We start from the raw sequence: 19,536 nt of genomic DNA, 5'->3' as shown, positions 1-19,536 counted from the left end.
CTTTGTTTCCTCATTAAAATGCCCTTTAGGTGAGGCCCAGACAGGATCTTTTGCCTCCCTTGGGCCCCCCACTGTGACTCACAGGGTGCTGGGAACTGAACTGGCCTGGAGATGAGGGTAAACTGAAGTGAAAGCCAAAGCATTTCCTAGGGAAATCCCTTTGGGCACGTGAATCCACGTGTGAGGTATGGAGGGCTGCCGCAGGAAGGTGATGGGAAAGGATGCTGTGGGCATGAGAGCCAGCCAGAGAAGCCCACTGGAGGTCACCTCATTCCTTCTTTTGTATTGAAAGTCCCTAGTTCTCGCCTGACCTGAAGCCTCTGTAGGACGGATGGAAAGGAGACCTGAGGGGCATGGCGTGGTCATAATCCAGCTGGGCTTACACAAGAACCTGCCAATTCCAGGCCATGCCCAGGCCTGTCCACACACCCTGACTCCCACCAGCGCTGACTCTCCATAGAAAATAACTAGAGTCGCACCACCAAAGGCTTCCTTTCTCCCAAACTATACTCCTCAGGTAACCCACAAGCAGGCAGTGCTGCTTTACAGGCCTCACAGAAGTAGCTCTGGTTGAAATCCTGCTTCATCACTTACCAGCCGGGTAAGCCTGGACTTAACCTTTTTGTAAAATGGAGGTAATAGTACTATCTACTTATAGGGTTATTGTGAAGATGAAATGAGTCCTATGTCTGGCATGTGGTACGACTCAAAGGTTAGCTGTGGTTATTTTATTCTTATTGCTTCTGCTCTTGCTACACTGGAAAGGACACTGTGGCATCCACATAAATGGTGCTTAGGGTCCTCCTCCCAACAATTTCACACCTAGCTATTTGAAATGCTCCAGCAGAAGCTGAATATGCCTGTCACACCTGCCCTGTGTAGGGCAATACATAGGATCTAGACCTGGACAGATAGCACTGACATTACAGCTCCTTCTGGCTATTTGCACCCACAGAAAAGGGATGGAATAAGGGACGGAGAAACCGAGGGAGAGCCTCCTCTCTTCTTCTTCCAAGCCCCATTGGAAAGGCTTCTCTTCCAAGAAATCCTCTCTCCCCAGGCCACAGCCCTGGCATACCCTAAGCTCCAATCCCTGAAGCACCCCCAGCTCACATTCCACAGGAACATCCTGTGTCTGCCCGTCTCCACCTGCCTCGGGTGATTTGGGGCAGGAGAGCCTTCTAGAGCCACGGCCTTCCTGCCCTCCTCCCACAGCAGGGTCCTCCCTTGGTCATGGGCACTCCTTGACAACCCCTGAGGTGTCCCTCACCTCTCCCCACTGCAACACACAGAGGCAGACCTGAGATGTTCTGGGGGTGGAAGGCGGGGGGAGGATTTATTCAGGTTTCCACGGCTTTCTGAGTGGGGCGCCTGCTACCAGCACAGCCCTCCCCCTTGGATCTGGGGCCTTTCCTCATCCAGACTTCCCCCTCCCAACCCAAATACACACCTTGGCTACCGCCACAATCCCTCCGATTCCTCCCCGCACCCTCCCCCGCCCTCAGGCAAAAGACGTTGAGCTTTGTTTACAATCTAATTTGTCCGGATAATTGCTTCTACTTTGCACTCCGCTCTGCCCGCGTGGATCCGGCTTTGGGCCCTTTCTTCACCGGTTCGCAGAGCACTTTATGGGAAATTCCCCTTCCGGAGAGGGAGGCGGTGCGCGCCCGGGGTGACCGTTCACAAAGCCCAGAAGGAGCCTTCCCACCTCCCCCACCCCCCGGTTCAAAAGCCCACCCCCAGCCCCACGCAGTGGGGCGCAGAAGGGAGAAGAGGAAGGACACCGGCTTCGGGCTCTGGGCCCCCCGGCCACTCCCTGCATAGGGCGCAGCCCGCCGGGAACCAATGAACCGTGTGGGAGCAGGGCTTGGCCGTACCTCCAGACTCCAGGGAAAAGCTGGGGTTTGCAAAGCGCGCCAAGGGATTCGCAAGGCCAGGGTGAATCCCTGGGGTCTCTCCACCTCCCCCCCTTTTTACAGGATCGCAGCCCTACGTCTTCTCCCCACATCCCCACTTTTTCTTCCCCTAAAGTTTGGTCCACGTGGTCTCCTCTCGCTCACGACTTGGCTGCCGGGCAGGGTGAAAGTTGCTGCACCTGCTTTAGGTGAATTATGGTAGCGCTAGAAGTTGGTCTCCCTCCCTCCGCTGCTCGCTCGCTCGCTCCCTCCTCCTTCGCTCTCCGCGCGCTCCCTCCTTCCCCCTCCTCCCCGCCCCCTCCCGCCCCGCCCGCGCGCCGCCCGCTCGCAGCCACTCGCTGCCCGGGCTCAGTCGCAGCCCCTCGGAGTCCGGAGCCGGCCGCCCCTGCGGACCGGACTGTGCGGCCGGCGGCCGGGACGTAGCCCCCAGCCCGCGAGGAGGGCGCGGCGCAGGCGGCGGCGGCGCGGCGGGGAGGAGCCCGGGCCGGAACCAGGGCTGGGCCGGGGGCGGGGACGCCGGGGTCCCGGAGCCCCGGCGCCCGAGCGAGCGAACAAGCGTCGCGGGAGGATCGGGAAGGAGGAGCACAGCCGGAGCAAGCCGAGCTGCCCCCAAAGTGTGATGCCCCGGCGAGGGTAGGGCGCGCGGCGGCCGGCCGGCGCGGCGCGGAGGGAGGACGCCCGGGAGCTGCGCGGCGCCGAGCGGCGCGGAGGGGCAGTCCCAGCGGGCGGCGGCGGGCCCGGGCGGCGACCGGAGCGAGCCCCATGCCCCGCGCGGGCTGACGGGCCGGAGCCCGCACGGAGCGGCCGGGCCGGACAGGTAGGTGGCTGGCCGAGCTCGGGGACGCGGGTGGGGGCTGGGCCGGCGACCAGACCAACTCCCTCGCTCGCGCACTCTCTCGCCCGCTCACTGGCTCACTTTGTGTTTGCAAACTGCCCGCCGGAGACGCGCCGGGAGGAGCCGGGCCCAGGCCGGCGCACTTTGTTCCAGCCGGGGCCGGCTGCGGCGCCCTGACCCAGCGCAGCCGCGACACCCACCCCTCCCCGGTTCAGGCCCCCGCGGCCCGGAGCTGCCTGGGGAACAGGTGGGGGCTACGGCGCGGCGCCGGGGGGGCGGACAGAGGAGGTCGGCAGGGGTTGGGGGGGCTGGAAAGGCTACTAAGGCCCGCCCTCCCCCCAAGAATCTAGGACCGGCCTCCTCCCGGCCTGGCCGCGGGGAATGGGGTGTCTGGGGGCGCGACCACCTCCCCGCCCCGAGTCAGACAAAGAGTACTTCCCAGCCCGGACTTTCCTGAGCCGGGGAGGGAAGTGGTGAAGTGGGCTCCCCCAACCCCAGTCTGTCCAGGACTCCCCAAGACGCGCCGGAGGCAGATAGATGGCGGGGGGGCACCGGGGTCCTATCCAACGCGTCGCCTTAGGTGAGAAGGGGACTTGGTTTGCTGGGGTCGCACCTCGGAGGTTCCGGGGCCAGTCAACGCCTTTCCGCCATACCTGAGTCGGCTGGGAGATAGAGCGGAAAACTTCTTGGGGACTTGAGAGCGTCTGGAAACGGCCTCTTGTGATTTTGCGCGCCGGTGCTGGAGGGTGGGGGGTTGACCCGGCCGATATCTTCATTCACCCCATTTGGGGAGAGCCCCGCCTCACCGTGTAGTGGGGAGAGAGGGCGGCAGCAGCGTTCGGAGGCCGCCAGGGAAGAGTGCCCCGGGATAACCAAGCAAGATCCCCCTCAGATCCAGGACTGTGGCCTCTCCCCTGGACAGCCCCCTGGCAGACACCTCTCTTTGAGAGGCGGTCACCTCGGCAGCGCTCGAGTCTTGCGCTCCCCATCAACGCCAAACTAACTAACTTGAGCTGAGCCCGGCTACAGCTCGAGGCGCTAGAATGCGGGGAGCCCTGAGAGACGTGGGGTCTCGGCCTCCCCGGCAAAGGACCATGCGATTTCGCGGGAGGCGGATTCTGAGTCAGAGGCCCTGACGGCTGCGGATTCCTTCTTTCCAACTGGGGCGACCTCGTGAACACATCGGCGTCTCACTCGGATTGTCTAGGTTAGGGGAAGAGGATACGGGAACGCGGAGACCCTGAGCCCTTAGAACACCCGGCTCGTCTCTTTGCACCGCCGGCCTCTCTTGCCATTCCCCGCCTGACTGATTTCCTCGCTCACTCCGTGCCTGGGGTTTAAGGCGTCGGGAGATCACCGCGTGTCTCGCACCCCAGCGCCGGGTCTCCCTGCTGATTGGCCTCGGAGCCTGGAGCAGGGGTTGGAGGTGGGGTGCCCGGAAGAGAAAACCCAAGTCTGAAGCTGTCATCCCCGTGGTTGCTGAGAAAGCCCGGGAGCATTTTGGCCAATGCGGGTTTTCACTTGAACTTCAGCATCTTCATCCCTTGTTAAAGCACACGCCTGGATTGTCCCAGGGCGAACTGTGTTGGGTCTGGGATTGAGGACCTTGGGAGCGCAGGTTGAGAGGCAGCTAAGGTCAGAGCTGGAGGCTCACCTGGGTGCCCCCTTCTCCCACCCAGAAGGAAGGAGCTGTGGGATCATCTGTACCGCCTGTAGCCACGGGAGGGTCTGACCAGTCCCACTGTGGAACACAGTGGGTAATGGAGACCTCGACACCAAGAATTTGAACCCAGAAGCTCACTTCTGGGACTGAGCGCTGCTGGCGCTGGGCATTTCAAGCCGATGACCCTCCTGGTGAGCTAGTGGGTGGTTGCAGGGGCTGAAGGCCCAACAAGTTGGCCAGGCCCCAGCTGCCCTGAGGAGAGCCACCCACCTCAGACAGCCCCTGCCCCAGACAACCCCTGCCCAACCTGGCAGAAAACCGCTGCAGAGGATGGGAAATCTGCAGGCTTATTTTATTTTTGTTTTAATTTTGTCTTGTCTGGGTTCTGGGGCTCTTTGTCACCTGGCAGGAGGGAGGGAGGGTCCTGGGACTGTGCTGTGGGCACCTGGACAGCTTGCTCGCTCTGGCACCCTTAGATCTGAGCCTCTCAAAAGCAGAGCTGTGTCTCGTGGGGCTCCCCATTTGGCGTCACTCCCCCTCTCATCAGAGGGGCAACGTGGCAGGGGGAGGAGGTGGCTCTAGAGAGTGCTCCCCGCCAACTCAGGACCCCTGTAAGATGTGAAGCTCTCCTGGATCCCCCCCCCACTACCTTAGGACCGTCCCAGTCTTGGCACTAAACTGGGGGGGGGGGGACCATGGGAATCTTCTCTCCTGGCACTAAGTGCTGGGCCCCTGGGTGGGGTTTTCTGTCCTTCTCCCAGTCCTGAGCAGGTTTTGCAGGAGTTACGGAGTTGGTGAACCCGTGAGCCCTGTGGGGAGAAAGGCCTGACACCAGTGCTGGGGGGTGGGGGAGGGCAGGTTGGGCCTAACTTGAAAAAGGACCTGTCCCTGTCCCTTTCTGTGTAGGTACCATTCTCACACCTAGACATCCCTACCCCACCTCCTTTCCTGTGCCTTTAGCCAGAAACTTCCTTTCTGGCTGCTGGCAGGTAGATCCCTTCTTGCCAGGAATGTGCATATCCTGCTGGGCCCCTACTCCAAACACACCTCTTCCTTAGGGGCAGGAAAGGAGGGGGGATCCTTTAATCCATTAATTCCCCAAAGGTTTGCTGAGCCCCTACTCTGTCTGGGCAGGTCCCAGGCTGGGCACTGGTGTGCCCAAGCAGTGAAGGCTGGGGTCTGCACATTGTCAGGGTAGGAGAGGCAGATAAGATATCACATTAGAGAGAGGAGGGTGGGAGCAGGGTGTCTGTTTCAGAGGAAAGGTATGAGGTGCAAGGGGGGCAGGGCCATCTCCCCAAGAAGGCTTCCCTGATCTGCCACACCTGGAGTAGCTGCACCCTCCTTCCCTACATCCTAATCCTTTGCTGCCCCACTGCCTTGGTGGCTTTCCTGTCTCTCCAGCTGAAATGCAAACCCCTCCATGCCCATCCCAAGCAGGCACAATGTCTTTACTTTTCTGATAACCCAAACTGTGCAAAGTAATAATTTCTTCCATCCAAGGAGCTCCGCACAGTTTCCTTTCAAAATCTCCCAGCTTCCCAGACCAAGGCAGGGCAGGCACTGTTTTTGACAGGATTCTGAGGCTCCGATGGCTGAAATGACTTCCTATGACTTGGTTCCAGAACTCTGGAACCCAGGGCAAGGAACTCAGGCCTCCCCAGGGCAGAACATGGGTCACAGGGGAGAAGCCTTTGGAACTTGCCAGTGGTGATGGGTCTCTGGAGAACTTAGTTAAGCTCTTCGAACCTCAGTTTTCTTATGTGTAAAGTAGGTCAATGATAGCCGTTTAGAGCCTGTTTGGGAGTAGGATGGAAGAGCAGATGTAAAGTACCTAGCATAGTGCCTGGCACAGGGTAGTACTGACCAAGGAGTAGTTTTTATTATTAGATTCCCAGCACTGCCAGGCCACATGCTGGACTGAATACTGGAAATTTTTTTTTTTCAATAAATTTATTTATTTATTTATTTATTTATTTATATTTATTTTTGGCTGTGTTGGGTCTTCGTTTCTGTGCGAGGGCTTTCTCCAGTTGCGGCGAGCGGGGGCCACTCTTCATTGCGGTGCGCAGGCCTGTCAGTGTCACGGCCTCTCCCGTTGCGGAGCACAGGCTCCAGACGCGCAGGCTCAGTAGTTGTGGCTCACAGGCTTAGTTGCTCCGCGGCATGTGGGATCTTCCCAGACCAGGGCTCAAACCCGTGTCCCCTGCATTGGCAGGCAGACTCCCAACCCCTGCGCCACCAGGGAAGCCCCTGAATACGGGAAATTAATCTCCATTTTAGGGGTTGGGAAAATGAAGCCCAGAGAGAAGAAGCAACTTGTCTGAGGTCACACAGTTAGTTAGTGGTAGGGCTGGGACTAACATGTGGGGCTCCTAGGACTCCCAGTGTAACCGGTAGGGCTTGAGCCTCTGCTGTGGGGAAGGGAGAAAGGAAGGGATGGGAGGGCCTGCCACTCCCCATCCCTCCTTCAAAAGCTCAGGCCTGCGTCCCCCTCAGCTCTCCAACGAGAAGGCTGGGTTTCCTGCTCCTGTCTTCCCTTTAAGGGAAGGTCTGGGCTCAGAACTTGGCATTTCCCACCTGCACATGACCCTGGAAGGTCCAGTCATCCCCCCTCCCCCCGACATCCTAAGGTGCTCATGGAAACAGAAATGGGAGGGATAATTCCCTAGAACTCAGAGGAGGGAAAATGGCTGGCACCACCTTTCTCCAAAAAGGGAGACTTTCTATGGTTTGGAACCCTGGCTTATGCAGCGTTATGGAAGACAAGTTTGGCAGGCAGTCTCAGATCAATCTGGGACCTACTGCTGGATGGATCATCTTAAAGAAGCAAAAAGAAACTTCCCTTGAGTGTGAAGTTTCTGCCTCTTTCAACATTGCCTTCCTGGATTCTCCATGGAAATGCACACCTTCACCCACGGCCAGTTCTGCCCTGCTGGGATTACAGCAGGAACCCTCTACTCCAAACCCTGAGGCTTGCAGATGCAGTGGTCTTGTGAGATGGCATTTCATGGGCCCTGTGCAGAGCCTGGACTCGGGGCATGCCTGCCTGAGCTAGAAATCAAGAGCTCCTAGCACAAAAGTGCCCATTTGGACAAGGCCATAGGGCACTGAGCCATAGAGTCAAAGCATCTGGTCCCTCAAAGGAGTGAGCCATTCAAGCCGGGGCCAGGCTGATGCCCTTCCTTCCTTTGTTCCTTGTCCCAGGATGACTCCTCCCGGGATCTTTACCTGGCTGTCCCTTGCTCCAGTGCAGCCCGGTGCCTTTCTTCTCCCCAGCCCTGGTCATAGCCATGCAGCCTGTTCCCCAAATCCCAGCAGCTCTGCCCGCCTCCCCAGGCCCCATCCTCTGCCCAGCTGAAGCCTCCCAAGCTGGGACCTGAGGGTGTGTGGAGTCATTGGTGGTGCCGGGCATGGGGAAAGTCCTCTCTCCTACTTGGAGTTTCTGATGGCACCTGACCTGGGCTACGGTGCAAATGGGAGGGAGGGGAGGTGAGATGGTTTTTCCTCAGACGGTAACAAAGTGAGGTGTGTAGACTAGTGACCCTCTGCATTTGTTCAAGGTAGGCAGGGTCAGCGGGTGGAAATTACCCAGAATTCCCACCGGCAACGAAGGAGGGACAAATGGTGGCGACAGGAGGGCAGGGTGGATCCGGGCCCGCAGGAGTCTAGGTGAAGAGGTTTAATAAGAGGTGGCTCGCTTACAACTTGGAAAATCAGAAATGGAGCAAGTGCCCCAGTGAGGATCTTTCCCATATGTTCTGGTGGCTGGAGGCGGGCTCCGGTCCTCACACTCCGCAGCCGGCACAGGATGCAGGTGCTGGCCCTGAGAGCCTTCAGGAGGGCCGAGCTGTGTGAAGGGAAACTGGCCCGTGGGCTGGTGAAGGGGCTTCTGTTCTTGTTTCGTCAGCCGGGCGTGCTGGAGGGCGGGCTCCCTGGGATTCGTTTCCCCAGCTCTGGAGCTCAGGCTTCCAGGAGACCCAGGCTGAAAGAAGTTGGTCCAAAAGAGGGTAGCATATACTTCCTTCTTGCACTCCTTCAGGGGATTCTTTGGGCAGATGTGTATCACACCCTGAAAGAAAAGGGCGGGCGCAGCTGAGGAGAATTTGGGGGAGGGATGGGAACTCAGGATTTGCAGGAGACCGAGGGAGCGGCGGCTACTGTAAGTGCTTGGGCGCAATGCCTCTGGAGGCTTCCACATCTCTGGGTTGGAGCCGGAGGCACAGAGGCACTTGCGAAGGTCGGATGTTGAGGGTGCACGGTTGGTCCACTTGGGAGAATCCTTCCTTTAGGAAGCCTCCGGGGTTCTCAGGAGAGCCAGGGCTCCCAGTCCTCGCCCCGCAGCTGAGGGCACCCGCTCTGGGTTGCTAGCTCGGACAGTGTTACCCTGAGCCTCCGTGAGCGCATCTTTGCGAGGTGCGGGAAGCGCACGCGCCGGGTGTCTTCGGCCCTAAGATGCTGGGGGTTTGGGGGTCCAGGGAGCTCTGGAAGAGGGGGAGGGTGGCCCCTATCTTTTAGCTACAGGGAGGGTCTCCCACGCTGTGTGCTGACCTCCTTGAGCTTGGGGATGACTTCGCCCGTCTGGGTCGCGTGGGTCTGGGACTCACCCTTGAGGGGCACCAGTAAGCGCACTGCTACCAGCTTCCTCATTCCCTCTGAGACCTTAGGCATGACGGTCTTCTCTCTGGGCCCTGGTTTTCATAACTGTGCAGTTGGTGAGGGAGCACCCACACTTGCCTCTGCCTGCCCCCGGCCTTCCCGCAGCTGTGGGCTGGTGGTGGGGAGGAGGGAGTTGGGCGTTGGGTGAGAGGAGACCAGCCCCCTTTGTTCCACGCATCCGGAGCTCACTGCCTCTGCGTGTCCTGCCGGAAAGGGGGCGCTGTGGAGCGTGGGGCAGATGACCCTGCGGCCCAGGCAAGTCTCCTCCCCAATTAGGCAGCGGAGCCTGATTAGAGGGGGCGCTGCCCGCCGCCTCCCACTCGATCCCCATCTATGAGATTTTCCTTCATCAGAATCTCACATCCTCCAGAAATTAATTTGATGCCTCTTGTTATCAGTTAATTGAATCTCGTTGGGAGAGAGAGCTCAGCGAGGCGGGCTGCAGCTTGGCCCGCTTGTGCCACCGTTCCGCCCTCCCCCTCACACCAGGACAGCCTCACCCCTTCCCCATTTATCTTTTTCTGCTTTGCTTTAAATTTCACTTATTTGCTAAAATAAAACCACTGCTATGGGTCCTTTAGACCAATTTGGTTTGGATGGATACCCATGGACTGGGCACTGCCTGAGATTCACCCTTTTGAGCTGGGCACTGGGGGTTGGGGGGGCAGGGGCTTCCTCTCCCCTGGGCCCTGGTTGATCCCTCCGTAAATCAGCAAAACCAAACCCTTTGGGAATTTGGCCATGACCCTGACTCTCTGTGCTGCGGGGGCTGCTGGTGAGAAACTTGGAGAGGAGAACTGGGGGAAGGAGAGCTGTGGACAGAGTCACATACACAGACACATATACACACCCTAGTTGGGGGAGGGGGACACTGAAGGACCAGGCTAGGGACCTGTCAGTCATCAAGATTTTGTTCTTGTGAAAGTTCTGTCTTTTTTAGAAGAGGCATTTAAGATCTGTTGCACCCACCAGGGCTAATCCGTTAAATGTAGGGCAGAGAGCATAGGTGTGTACCTCCTAGCTGCCCAGCTGCCAAGTCAGGCATTTGTAGAAACAAGCCCTCAGCATTTCCAAGGACACCTGGAAGCCCAGACTCTGCCTTCTGCATGGAAGATGGAGGAAGAAGGTTCTAGAAGACATCCGAAGTCTGCGAAGGGATTATGTCAGGTACAGAGTAGAACTAGGTGGTCACCAGACCCTGAATGAGGAACTGTGCTTTGCCATTTCACATACCTCCTTGTTCTTGTTTGACAGGTGAGGTCCCCAGGCCCAGAGAGGTGATGTAACTTGTCCAGGGTCACACAGCTGACTGGAACCTGCCTGTCTAGAATGCTGGCCATAAGGGCTGAGGTCACAAATGGACTAACTTCACCCCTTATGTGTTTTGTTGGCTCACACAAGGTTTATTACAGTGGTAAATTTCACATAAATATCCCCACTTGGCTGCTTTTGAAAAACCCAAACCCTATCAAACACGGAGCCTGCATTTCTGTGGGGTAAAGATAGACCGGGATTGAGTACCCTCCACTTCCCACTTGGCCCGCTTGGGGACCGGCCTAGCCCCTGAGGGCATTTCAGTTAGCAAATTTTTCATGGAGATTTTGCCCATCCTCAGTATTCTAGCAAGAGCTGGGAGGGGCAGGTGTCTGAGAGGCTTTGCAGGGTCTGTACAAGAGCTCAGAGAAGACCTTGAAGGACACCCTGACCCAAATCTAATTCTTGCACAGCTGCTTAAGAACTGATGGTGGTGGGTGATTTTTTTTCCCCTTCCTTCTACCACAGAGGGAATTACAGGTCTTGTGTCTTGGGGGATCTGTTCCAAGCTGAAATCAGCCCATCCCTGCCCAGGTGAGTCCCTTTATGAAAGTCATCACCCTCTTACCCCCCGAAATTTATGTACTTTTTGTTGGAGATGGGGAGACTTTCTTCCTAGAATGGAACCACAGGTGGGGATTAGAGAAGCACAGGGCAGCAGTCACCTTTCCAGAATTCATCTTGGAACAGGGAGAGAGATGTGGAAGGATGCTGAATCTTGCACATTCGAATATGGGTGTGTTTTTTGGATGCCCCTGAGTTGGTACCCAAGATCCCTGTGAATGCCACCCCTAGATATCATCAGGGGAGACAAAGGGAGGGGCCAGGGCATGTCAGAGGCCGGCTGGGCAGAGCAGCCAGGGCCCCAGAGAAGGCCAGACTACTGGTCTGTCCCAGGCCAGCTGGAGCCCCCTGGTGCCAAGGGCACTACCAGAACCAGGCTCCAGATGGCCACTTGGGCCCTGGGTGAGTACCCCACCCCTTAACCAGCAGGCCCCCCACGAAAGGCGGCACTATTTAATTAGCCGTCTCTGATTAACCAAACTTGGCATTCGGCTCCTTTTGCCCTCATCTTTCCCAGCTCCGAATCAATGGCTTTGATATGCTAATTAGGGAGTAATTTAATTTCAAAAGGCCGCAATTAACAAGGGTGTTGTGGACATGCTGTAGTTAAGCGGAGTAATCTAATTTGCATTAGTAACAAGCAGGGACTAATTAGAAGCTTAATTAGACACTTAGATGGCTCTTATGTTTACTTTCTTAATGAGATGGAGTGGGATCTTTGGTTCTCTTTTTTCTTTTTTTTTTTTTTCCTTTTTGTTAATTCTTCCTTTTGGTCATGGTACTTGGAAGGCGTGTTGAGGGAGGCCACCTTGCTAGGGCCTGCTGGGAGCATTTTGGGGCCAGAGCCAGTGAAAGTGCGCTGGGGTGTGGTGATGGTGGTGGGGAAAGGTTCAGATTCCAGGGAAATTCCAGAGTGACCGCCCTCTGGGCCTTGCCACGTCTGAGGTGGAATTCTGGGGAAGAGCACTGGTTTGGGAGTCAGAAGAGCTATAGGGTTTCAGTTTGGCTCAACCTCCTAGCAGCCAAGTGACCTTGACACATCACTAAACATCTTTGAAGTGTGGTTCCTTCATCTGTCAGAGTGAGTGCAGGTTGTGTGTGACAGGGTATGGGAAAGAACTTTCAAGGACTCTGAGTGGAATGGTTGTTATTAAAATATATTCACAAATTGTGTGCCCAGGCTTCATTTCCATAAGACTCAGCTCAGAAGTCACCTCCTACAGGAAGCCTTCCCGGAGCACCCCCACTCCCTCTAGGCACCCATAGCCAGCAACCCCCCCCCCCCCCCCAGTATCTACTTAACATTTGTAAAGTTGTGTGTGTTGTGTAGGGCAGAGGTTCTCAACCCTGGCTGTACTTGAAGTTTAGAATACTTGGAAGAGCTTTTTAAATTATCCATGCCTGGATCCCAGATAATCCAATTAAATTGATCTGGGGTGGAACCTAGGTATGTTTTTTTGTTTCTTTTTTAAATTTTTGGCTGCACTGCATGGCATGTGGGATCTTAGTTCCCTGACAGGGGATTGAGCCCACGCCCCCTGCAGTGGAAGCTCGGAGTCTTAACCACTGAACCACCAGTGAAGTCCCAGTATGGGTATTTTTAAATGCTTGTGTTTGCCTGTATGTCTTTCTTTCTCCACCAAACTATAACCCACCCCCCAAAAGCAAGGGCTGTGTTTTATCCCCCTCTGTGTGTCCAAATGCCAGTACCCACCGTGCCCAGTGTCAGTTGCAGGCAGAGGCCCGTCACCCAGCTATGTGCCCAGATTTGACAGGGCCGGTAGTGTTGGGTTCTCAATACCATAAGCAGAATCTGAGAATCCTCTGGAGAAGGAGCTGAGGAGAATGGAGGAAGATAGCTTTAAAAAAAAGAGCTTGTGAGTCCTCTGGGACAGGGGTGCATTGCTGAAGGTAGGGCAAAGTCAGCACACATTTTATGGACATCAATTAAGGAATAAATGTATCAAGAGCCTTAAAAATATGCAATTCCACCTAAACATGTATCCTAAGCAAATAGAAATGGAGAATATTCTGTTCGCATGAGCGTGTTTATTACAGTGTCATAGTGAAAAAATAGGCAGCAGTCTGGATGTCCAGCTTTAGGGGATTTGCTAAATAAATTCTGAAACACACAGCCCATTCAAACAACTCTGTTACCACTAAAAACTGTTAATTAAAATATTTGATGTCATGTGGAAATGGTTATGACCATAAGTGGTGAGTGGGAAAACAGAAAAATTCAAACCATGTACAGATTATGAACCCAAGCTCACGTTTTAAATGTTTATATGCCCAAAGAGAGCGAAAATGGATGAGACTGGAAGGGGTGGATCCCAAAAGGATCTCTGGCTGGTAGACTTATAGGTACTTATAAGTCTACTTACTTTTTCTTCATACTTTTCTACCAGGATGTCTTACTTTTATGATTAGAAAATAAAGTTATTTAAATTTGGGGGAGAGGACTTCCCTGGTGGCACAGTGGCTAAGAATCCGCCTGCCAATACAGGGGACATGGGTTCGATCCCTGGTCCAGAAAGATCCCACATGCTGCAGAGCAACTAAGCCTGTGTGCCACAACTACTGAGCCTGTGCTCTAGAGCCCGCAAGCCACAACTGCTGAAGCCCACGCACCTAGAGCCCTTGCTCGGCAGCAAGAGAAGCCACTGCCATGAGAAGCCCGCACACTGCAATGAAGACCCAACGCAGCCAAAAGTAAATAAATAAATAAATAAATAAATAAATAAATAAATAAATAAATAAATAAATAAATTTTAAAAATAAATAATCTTGGGGGAGAACCTGGAACAGACAGCCCAGGATGGTGGCTCCCCTTCTAAATCAGAGGTTGCTGCAGCCTTTTAGAGGTGTGTCCTCACCCTGCCACATGCACTAGCTCCTTGGGCTTGGAAGTTTTGTGCTAAGAAGAGGCCTTAAATGGTCCCTAGAGTTGGACCAGATAGCTCCTAGTGTGCCATTTGTGGAGACTCTCAGGCTGAAGTGGGAGTCTTAGGGAGAAAACCGAGGGTGCCAGCCTCTGACCCACACGAGGGAGAGTCCCGAAGTACAGGGAGGGCATGGGCATGTAGAGGGTTTGAGCTTTTTCTGGAACTCTGACAGCCCCATCTGCTTGAGGAGAGACACTGCCGGGCTGATCAGAGAACCAAGTAGTCATGTGACTCACATCACCCTGCTCTGGTGTGGGGACACATTTTGGAGCTACAGAGACATTCTAACCCTTGGATTCTGTCTCACTTTCCTCAAGTGCCAAACCGTAAGGCTAGGATGAGGGGATGGGATCTGGACTTGCTGGGTCCCCATAACTGTAGTAAATACCCTTCTCTGAACACCTTCTCTGGCAGTGTATTTTATCTGATACCACAGCAACCCTGAAAGGAAGGGTTATTGGTATTAGCTTCGTATGGTAAACAAGGAAACCAAGGCTCAGAGTGGTGACCTCACTGCTCATGTTCTAATTACAGAGGTAATAAGAGATCAGAGCAGGGTCAGCAGGTGGGATGCCAAATGAGGGGCTGATAAGAAAGGCTGAGGCCAAAAGTGGCTCCTGCCTGAGCCCTCCCTCACTTGGTGGCCTGAAGCTAGTGGGCCTTTGGGGCCTGAGCTGAATGGGGAAGGGGATCCCTGGGTCTTGGGATGACAGATTGGGAAGTATACCAAGTTACTTGAAAGGCCAGTGCTCATTGCTCTGAAAAGCCCTCTGCTTTACGTCCCTTGACACAAGTAAGAGCTGATAGCAGGACAGCTAGAAAGGAAAAGAAAGAGAAAGAAGGAAATAGACGGCGTCTTCATGCTCTGTTCTGTGTGGTACCCACTTATGTGTCTTTTTATATAATCTATAAATGTGTCCATTTCAAAGACTTTTTGCTCAGAAGAAAGTCTGAAACCAGTGACTTCTCTTGTAAAATAAGGGCCTTTGCATATGCTGTTCCCCTGCATTCAGTGTACACTTTACCTGACCCATACCTGCTCATTCTTTTCTAAGTATAGATGCCATTTTAAAAGGAAGCCTTCCCTGCCCCCTGCCCCCGTGTAAATTAGATCCCCCTGTTTATTCCCTGCACTCATATTTGATAGAATTTATTTTATTTGAGCTTATCTATTTGTGTCCTTATTTATCATCTGCCTCACCTCCTGGGAACATTAGCTCCAGGAGAGCAGGGCCTGTGCCCTGTTCTGTTCAGTTCTGCACACACACAGCCTGGCACATGGGTAAGTGCTTAAATATTTGTTGAACCAATGAATGGATGAAGGGTCATTGCCGGTGAAATATTCTCCTGGCCAGCGTCAGAGGAGAGAGAAGAATGACTTTGTTCATGACCATAACTCCACTAGTGGCTAAACTTTCGAAAAGGCAAATGCCAGGTTTACCCAGAAAAAAAGGGAGGGGGAATAGGACCTCCATTATTACCAGTTGCCCTCAAAGCAGCCAGGACACCTGTACTGGCTTGTTTGTGTTTTGTAAGCCTGTAGGGGGCCAGGGCCAAATTTCAGTTTCCTGCAGATAGGTCTTCTATCTGCACCAAATCCAATCGGGCACCAAATCCATGTTGAATGAATGAATGGTCTTGGAGGTAGATCATCTCGTTTTGGCCACCAGGAAGCTCATAACTGAAAGCCAGTGCTCATCGTTGAAGCCCTGTTGTATCGGACAGACAGCATCAGCATCACCTGGGAACTTTTTAGAAATGAATTCTCAGGCTCATTCCAGACCTAAAATCAGAAGCTCCAGGCCTGGGGCCCAGGAATCTGTATTCTAACAATCCCTCCAAGGTGATTCTGATGCACTCAAGTGTGAGATCCTCTGGCTTAAGATCTTGGCCTATTTATTCTCCCTTCCTACTACCCCATGATACTATATTTTAAGTAACTTTATCTGTCTTTTATTGCAGTCTGCTTCCCAGTCTTTCTTGGAAGTTGATAGGGGTATGCATTATAAATAAGTAGCTACATCTAGTCTAGTTTCCCCCATCATACAGAGAAGAAAAGGGGAGAACTAACTTGGCCCAAGTCACACAGCAAGTTGGTGATAAAGCTGGGGCTAGAAGTCAGTTTCCCAACTTTTAGTCTCAGGCTTTCAGCTGTCTCACCAGCTAGGTTCTAGGTTTCCGAAAGGGCTGGAAACTGTGTCTGCTATTTCAACTCAAATCACCACCATTGCTCTGGGTACAGGTTACCTGTGGTCACGCCCCCACCCGCCGTGCTCCCCTAAGAGCTGGGGGTGCCCTCTCTCTCTCAGGCTGAGCCCATGCACGTGTGCGCCCTGCGGGACGCGCGCCGGGAAAGAGAGTGCGCTGGGGACTGCCCCGCCCCTTCCCTCCTTCCCTCCCTCCCTCCCTCCCTCGCGGGTAAACTCCGGGCATCCATCAGTCTGTTAATTGCACTAATTAGAGATCGCGGAGGTGTTAATTGGAAAACCCTGGTATTGTGCCTGTTTGGGGAAGAAAACGTCAATAAAAATTAATTGATGAGTTGGCAGGGCGCGCGGCGCGGGTTCGCAACGAGGCGTAGGGTGTCGTGGCAAATGTTACGGCTCAGATTAAGCGATTGTTAATTAAAAAGCTACGGTAATTAATACTCCGTACACCATATGGGCCCGCGGAAAAGGCACAAAAAGTTTTTACGCATGTGGGGCTCCCCGTCCCTTTTCCCCTCCCCCGAAAGCACCCTAGCCCTTGGGTCCTCCCTTTGGCCCCAAGGTAGGTGGAACTCGTCACTTCCGGCCAGGGAGGGGACAGAGGCGGACCGGGGCGCGTTCCGAGGCGGCCCTCGTTGCGAGCCCGCGTTCTTCGAAGGGCCAGGAGCCTTGGGAAGTGGGACCCCCCACCCCACCCCCCGGTGGCCCGCAGACTCCCCCGGAGCGGAAGAGGCGGCTGTGGCTTTGACCCTGCTTGCTTGCTTGCTTGCTTGCTTCCTTCCTTCCTCCCTCCCTCCCTTCCTCCCTCCCTTCCTCCCTTCCTTTCTTCCTTTCGACGGCGTTGTCTGCGGGAGCGCCAGGGTACTGGCCAAAGGCTCCAGGGTGCCCTGGCTCCCCAAGGGAACCCTGAGAGATGGAAGACCAGGACCTACCCAAGGACAGGACCAGCGCCCCAGACAAAAATCCTAGAGCACAGGAAATGACTCGGCCTCTGCCCCCAGCGCAGCGTAGGAGAGGGTGTAGGGAAGGGTGGGGTGGGCCTCCATTTTAGCAAATCTTAGACCTCCTAATTTCCTCTCGTCGCTTGTTGGTATGAGCCCAGTGACTTGCCCAAGGTCACACAGCTGGCCCTTGAAACCAGATGGTCTCATTCCCAGAGCGCCTCACCACTTCTGCAGGTAGTCAGCAGCTCTTTGCTGAGGAAATGGGCACCTGGGGCGGAGCGCGGATTGGCAGGATAGAAGTGTGTGGAGAGAGGCGGGAGGGTGGGAGTGAACGGAGGAGGGGGCTCTTGGAGGGTCCCCCTCAGTACCAGAACAGGCAGACCCGGTCCCCATTGGGAAATCTGAGGCCTACATTTCCCTTTGGGAAAGGGACAGCTGTGATTCAAGTGGAACCTCGGTGGCTCTCACCAGCCTCTAGAACACAGTGGCTTCTTGTGTACATAACTGACTAGGGAGTTTTCCTCCTGGAGCTTCCAAGTCAGAAGAGACCTTCAAGACCACCTCTCCATGTAGAGATGGGGAAATGGAGGCCCAGAGAAGGAGGAAGGCAAAGAAGTCACAGCTGGTTGTGACTGAGCTCAGGCCCCCTGACACCCAGTCCCCTGCCTTCTCTAGCCAGAGTCCAGGCTCCCATGGACGCTGCCTCCCCCCCCCCAGCCCACACCCTTGTTGTGGGTGCAGGGCACGGATATCAAGGCCTGCCTCCAGGACCCCACTCCACCCCACCCCATCCCTACCTGGCCGGGCGCCAGGCACCCAGAGCCTGCTCACCCACAGTGCAGGGAGCACCCCAGTGCTGTTGCAACGCCTGCAGAGAGACAGGCAGGAGGCTTGAGGCTGCCGCTGTGCTCCTCCTCAGGAGGACAGGTGTCTCAGGGCAGAGGTGAGGAGAGGCCTGGGAGCACCCACCTGCAGGTTTGGGTGGGTATTGGTGGACAGGCAGGCCCGAGCCTGGAAGGAGGTGAAGGCCCCGGGAGGGGGCAGAGCAGCACGCCACGTGGGAATTAATGCCATTCGTACACCCTGCCTGCGGAAATGACTTTTCAAATGCATATAATCTCAAGCATGCAAACGAGAGGCTTGCTTCACCCTGTTTAATATGAATGATCGGCCCTTGAATAGCTATTATTACACGCCACATTGCAGCAATTATGTTGTTCACTGGGTGTCGCTCTGTACCCCCCCCCCCCAATAAAAAGAAAAGAAAAGGGCACCTCTGTTTGCATCCTCCTTCCTTTTTTCTCCCTTTTTCCAAACTTGCTGTCTGAGCAACTTTATGGTGTGTGTGAATGTTGGAAGGGGGGCAACTCTTCCTTATCCCAAGAAGAAACTGCTGGATTCTCTCTCCTTTCTCCTGCGCACACACACCCCTGAGGCTCTGGTCTTTGTCCCCTGGGGCCCAGGAGTTTTCAGATCTTAGGGAAGCTAGACTTGGAATCCAGGCAGGCAGCTGCTCTCCACCCCCAGCAGGGCCAGGGTCAGGCAGAGGGAGAGCAGAGCGGCCCCTGCTGTCTCCCCATCCCCCTTGTGTATCTGGGGCCCAGGCCTGAGCGAGGGAAGGTGCTCTGTAGGCTGCTGGGAGGGATCCAGGTGGGCGGTTGTGGGGAGGGTCTGGAGCCCTGTGCTCTGGCGGGTGGAGGACGGTGCCCACCCCATCCATCATTTGGTAGCTACTGGCCCTGGGGCTGACACGGCCATTAAGGCCGGAGACGAAGTGCTCAATCTCTTCTGAACCGTTGCCCCCAACCTTGCCCTTGCCCCTAGCCCAGCTCCTCTCAGAACCCAGGATTGGGAGCAGCAGCTGGGGGGTGGGGGAGGAACAAGCCCTTGGGAACACACAGAGAAATGCACAAACGTGGGACACTCCAGCAGCACAGGTCACCCAGGAGGCCACACAGGTCCACTGGGACAGACACCTAGAGTCACAAGAGCAGGGTGATATGGCACACACGTGAACTAGTGGCCTGCCCATGGGCCTTTCACAGTGCTCTGTCCCCCCAACCCCCCGTGCACACCTAGATACCCTCACTGTCTTCCCCACTCTGCTGACAGCAGGGACAAAAACAGCAAGTGGCCCAGTAGAGTGAGGAGAAAGAGTTCTTCCGGAGTGAAAGAGAATTGGGGAGCTGCCACCTTGGAGAAGGAACTTGGGAAATAACCCTTCCAGCAGTTTCTCTATTAAGGCCCTCCTGCACCTATTTATTGGGTCAGGGACACCGTGTGGTTGTGGGGTCTGCCAAGGCCGAAAGGTAATCAAGAAGGGAGGAAAGAACGCTGGCTGGCTTCCAGCCCAATCGCTGTGTGATCTGGGCCAAGTCTTTGACCTCTGTGAGCCCAGGGTGTTCACCCTTACAAATAGGGCAGGTGAAGAAGAGACCCACCATTTTTGGCGCTTACTCTGCTAGGTGGTTTGTATGTGCTATTTTATT

At 55.0% G+C, this 19,536-nt stretch overlaps 1 protein-coding gene across 2 annotated transcripts in view; it reads left to right on the top strand.

The window, feature by feature from the left end:
• The first annotated feature begins 2,249 nt into the window (after positions 1-2,249).
• FOXP4 (forkhead box P4) overlaps positions 2,250-19,536 on the top strand; it is a 51,305-nt gene continuing 34,018 nt past the window's right edge. For both annotated transcript variants that reach the window (XM_059938727.1, XM_059938726.1), the window contains exon 1: positions 2,250-2,733. The gene's annotated coding sequence lies outside the window, so the exon portion shown is untranslated. The remainder of the gene's footprint in view (positions 2,734-19,536) is intronic.

Source organism: Balaenoptera ricei, chromosome 11, assembly GCF_028023285.1.
Source record: "Balaenoptera ricei isolate mBalRic1 chromosome 11, mBalRic1.hap2, whole genome shotgun sequence".
Lineage (NCBI taxonomy): Eukaryota > Metazoa > Chordata > Mammalia > Artiodactyla > Balaenopteridae > Balaenoptera > Balaenoptera ricei.
The sequence above is the reverse complement of the archived record's forward strand: the minus strand, read 5'-3'. Positions and strand labels throughout refer to the sequence as shown.